The sequence below is a fragment of the Rhipicephalus microplus genome, chromosome 9 (assembly GCF_043290135.1).
Source record: "Rhipicephalus microplus isolate Deutch F79 chromosome 9, USDA_Rmic, whole genome shotgun sequence".
Taxonomy (NCBI): Eukaryota; Metazoa; Arthropoda; class Arachnida; order Ixodida; family Ixodidae; genus Rhipicephalus; species Rhipicephalus microplus.
In genome coordinates this window covers 77,592,522-77,596,478 of record NC_134708.1, presented here as the reverse complement: position 1 = coordinate 77,596,478, position 3,957 = coordinate 77,592,522, and positions in this window count along the sequence as shown.

Below are 3,957 nucleotides of genomic sequence, written 5' to 3'. Positions count from 1 at the left end.
TGAAATGAAAGCGTAGGTTGCACATTTTACTCGATATATATATTGTGGTAAAGCCTTTGAACAGTGGGTCATCCTCTTCAGCGCCTTCTAGTGGGTCGCCCTTTTTCTTAAGAAGAAGAGCAGCTCGTGCAGAGAGTCGATCCCCGCATTGACTGTCGCTGTCGTGAATCATCGCTGAGTGTCCGTCAATAAACCGCTTAACAATTTGGTGGAGAGTGCTGAGAGTGCTGTGCCCTTCAAACACCTTCGGTCAGCATTCGATGCCCTTGGAGCTTCGATCCCGTACCGTGCCTCCAACCATGTACCAAGACGCCGCCCAGCAAACCCTTCCTCCTACGTCGCCGCCATGTCCCGGTGTCCCCCGCATCCGCGACCCTCCTGTCTTCACCGGCGCGGATGGCACCGACGTCGAGGACTGGCTTGCCATGTACGAACGTGTGAGCGTCCCCAATCATTGGGATGAGGCAGCTAAACTAGGTAACCTGTTCTTCTACCTTGCGGGTGTGGCCGGAATGTGGTACAATAACCACGCATCTGATTTCCCGACTTGGTCCGCTTTTAAAACCGCTGTCGTCGACGTGTTTGGCCGCCCTGCTGTTCGTAAGCTGCAAGCTGAACAGCGTTTACGTGAACGAGCCCAGCAGACCGGTGAGTCCTTCACAAGTGATATCGAGGACATCCTTGACTTGTGCAAGAAAGTCGACCCGAACATGTCAGAGGCTGACGAAATCACGCATGTTCTAAAAGGCATCGCCGACGATGCCTTCACCATGCTCCTGGCAAAGAACCCCCGCACTGTGGCAGAAGTCATCATGTTATGCCAAAGTTACGACGAGCTGCGGCGGCAGCGCTTGATGACCCGTCGTCCGCCACCACGTGATGCTGATCTCTCGGCCTTGTCAGCAGTTCCAGACCACGCAACCTTGCTCGCCGAAATCAAGTCGTTCGTGCGTGAGGAAGTTGCCCGCCAGGTCTCTCTACTGGCTTTTGCTTCCCCACAACAAGCTCAACAGCCATCAAGTACACTTCTACCTCCGCTCCGCCGAGCCATTCAGCAGGAAATCGCGGAGGTCGTCCCTGAATACCACCAGCCACCTCCTGCATCTGTGCCACTCAGCTACGCCCAAGTTGTTGCCAGGCCGCCCCCACCGATTTCTGTCACTGTTCCGCTAAATTACACCGAAACCGTCGCGAGGCCCCAGGCCTTTGGAGAACCTGTCTCGCCTACATACGCCGGCGTCACCCACGTGCCCCGAGTGCCGCCTACCATGCACTCATATCAGCAGCCGGCTCGCCAATCGCGTTCTGCGACATGGATGCGACCAGCAAACCAATGGCGCACTGCTGATAATCGCCCCATCTGTTTTGCTTGCGGTTGCGTCGGTCATGTGGCACGATATTGCAATCGTGTGCAGCAACCGCAGGTCGCCTTCAACTTTCCCAGCCAGTCAAGACGCTCTTATGACCAACCGCCGCCTATGTCACCGTCGTCCCGCCCCGTTCCGTCTACCCGCCGTTCACCATCTCCACGACGTCGCTCACTGTCACCGATGCGGCCACGTCCACTCGAGGGCGACCAGAAAAACTAGTCGTCGCAGTCCACGAGGCAAGGGCTGCGACGCTGTCGAACTGCGGAAGCCCTCAGGAAAGCCCGTCGAACGTGATAGACGTGCTTGTGGATGGCGTTCGTGCATCTGCCCTTGTAGATACTGGAGCCGCCGTATCCGTGATGGACGAAACACTTTGCCGATTACTGCGCAAAGTGACCACGCCGCTTTGCGGGCTCTCCCTCCGTACAGCCAGCGCCCAAAGAATTCACCCTACAGCGATGTGCACAGCCCGCCTTATGATTCAGGACGTGATGTATGCGGTCGAATTCATCATAATTTCTTCATGCTCTCACGACGTCATCCTAGGATGGGATTTTCTCTCCCGCCACGACGCCGTCATTCATTGCGCACCAGCAGAAATAGAACTCGCGCCATTCTCTTCTTTGACGCCGGCCGACAGTCCATCCGCTGCAAGCAAGTTACTCGTCAGAGACGACACTCAAGTGCCTGCAAACTCATCCGTTGCGGTGTCGCTCTACTGCGCAAGCCTTTCTGACACCGCTGCACTCCTCTCGCCATCTCATCGTGTTTTCATAAGAAAAAGCTTGCTGGTTCCTTTCGCGACCGTCCAACTCACTCACGGCAGCACCACTATTTTTGTTGTGAACCCATCTCCGTACAGCGTTACGTTGGTGCAAGGAGAATGTCTCGGCAGCGTGGAACCCATCGAAGACGCGCAAGTTATGGATCAACCCGATGACATGCACTACCCAAGTTCCCGTACGCTTGGTGCTGTTTCGACATCTGCTTCATCATCCGATGATATATTCGGTCCCTGCATACCCGACGACCTTACGCAGGGCCAGCGTTCCCAGCTTTTGGGCCTGTTGGAAGAATTCCGCTCTTCTTTCGATGTCGCTCAACCTTCTCTCGGCCGCACATCCACCGTTACGCATCGCATCGACACAGGCGCACAGCCACCGCTGCGGCAACGTCCATATCGCGTATCTCCCACAGAACGCCGTGTAATCAACGAGCAAGTCGACGACATGCTTCGCCGCGATGTTATTCGCCCCTCTAGCAGCCCCTGGGCATCTCCTGTCGTTCTCGTCACGAAGAAGGACGGTTCTGTGCGGTTCTGTGTGGACTACCGACGCCTCAACAAGATCACTCGTAAGGACGTGTATCCACTACCGCGGGTAGATGACGCGATCGACAGCCTGCAAGGAGCAGAATTCTTTTCATCCCTCGATTTGCGCTCAGGGTACTGGCAAGTACCTATGGCTGAGGACGCTCGACCAAAGACCGTTTTTGTCACCCCCGACGGCTTGTACGAGTTTAACGTTATGCCGTTTGGGCTGTGCAATGCGCCCGCCACCTTTGAGCGCATGATGGATACAGTTCTGCGTGACCTGAAATGGCACACGTGCCTGTGCTACCTCGATGACGTCGTCGTTTTCGCTCCTGACTTCTCGACGCACCTTCAACGCCTTCGGCATGTTTTAACGCGTCTGAGAAACGCCAGTCTGCAACTGAACCTAAAGAAGTGCCAATTTGCAGCTCGGCAGCTGACAATACTCGGCTACGTCGTGTCCAAGGACGGAATTCTCCCTGATCCAACCAAGCTTCGGGCCGTGACCGAGTTCCCCAAGCCGACATCCGTGAAGGAACTGCGCAGTTTCGTAGGACTGTGTTCCTACTTTCGGCGCTTCATTCGAAACTTCGCGACTATCATATCGCCGCTGACGAAGCTTCTCGGAAGTAACGGGCCTCTCCATTCGTGGTCATCACAGTGCGACGACGCTTTCAGAACACTTCGTCGTTTGTTGACGTCGCCTCCCATACTCCGCCATTACGACCCTACGGCCCCTACAGAGATACACACGGATGCCAGTGGTGTCGGCCTCGGCGCTGTCCTTGCGCAGCGCAAACCAGGGTTCCCGGAATATGTCGTGGCGTACGCGAGCCGTACGCTTACTAAAGCCGAGACTAATTACACAGTCACCGAGAAAGAATGTTTGGCAATCGTCTGGGCCCTTGCAAAGTTCCGACCTTATTTGTATGGTCGCCCATTTGATGTCGTCACCGACCACCACGCACTATGTTGGTTGTCGTCATTGAAAGATCCCTCAGGCCGTCTCGCCCGGTGGGCACTTCGCCTGCAAGACTATGACATCCGCGTGCTGTACCGCAATGGAAGGCAACATGCTGACGCCGACGCCCTGTCGCGCTCTCCCTTGCCTGACGACAATGCCAACAACTCAGTGTCTCACCTTGCCATTTCTTCAATTAGCATTCATGCTATTGCTACTGAACAGCGCAAGGATCAATGGATTGCCTCACTGATAGACTTGCTGACTGATCCATCCACTCCATCCACTCGCGCGTTGCGTCGTCAAGCCCACCA